Source organism: Egretta garzetta, unplaced genomic scaffold (genome assembly GCF_000687185.1).
Source record: "Egretta garzetta isolate BGI_Z169 unplaced genomic scaffold, ASM68718v1 scaffold581, whole genome shotgun sequence".
In the NCBI taxonomy this organism is placed as follows: domain Eukaryota; kingdom Metazoa; phylum Chordata; class Aves; order Pelecaniformes; family Ardeidae; genus Egretta; species Egretta garzetta.
Window position 1 is genome coordinate 402,995 of NW_009258623.1, and position 402 is coordinate 403,396.

Below are 402 nucleotides of genomic sequence, written 5' to 3' on the forward strand. Positions count from 1 at the left end.
CAGTTTCCTTTAACATCAATCAAAACCACTGAGAAACATTCCCTGTGGGGACCTCATTTCTATTTTGGGCTTGAAAACTTGGGAAAACAATGAAAGTCAACCAGATTCCAACATTAAATGGGTTGTGAGAGGAGATTAAACCTCAGGCGATCCCAAGGAGAGACAGTGCCTTGGTTGGGCCAACCTGACATTAGGTCTTACCTGACATTAGGTCTCACCTGACATTAGGTCTCACCTGTTCTCCTCTCCCTCCAGCAGCTTCCTGTACATGGCAATCTCAACATCCAGGGCAATCTTGATGTTCAGCAGCTCCTGGTACTCCTTCAGCAAGCGAGCCAGCTCCTCCTTGTCTTTCTGCAGAGCACTTTCCAGCTCTTCCAGTTTTAACATGGCATCCTTGAG

General features: G+C 47.0%; 1 protein-coding gene across 1 annotated transcript in view; it reads right to left on the minus strand.

Moving 5' to 3' along the window:
* The window catches only part of LOC104134664 (keratin, type II cytoskeletal 3-like), a 28,540-nt gene that overhangs the window by 25,517 nt on the left and 2,621 nt on the right, over window positions 1–402 (minus strand). The gene's annotated exons all lie outside the window — the stretch shown is intronic.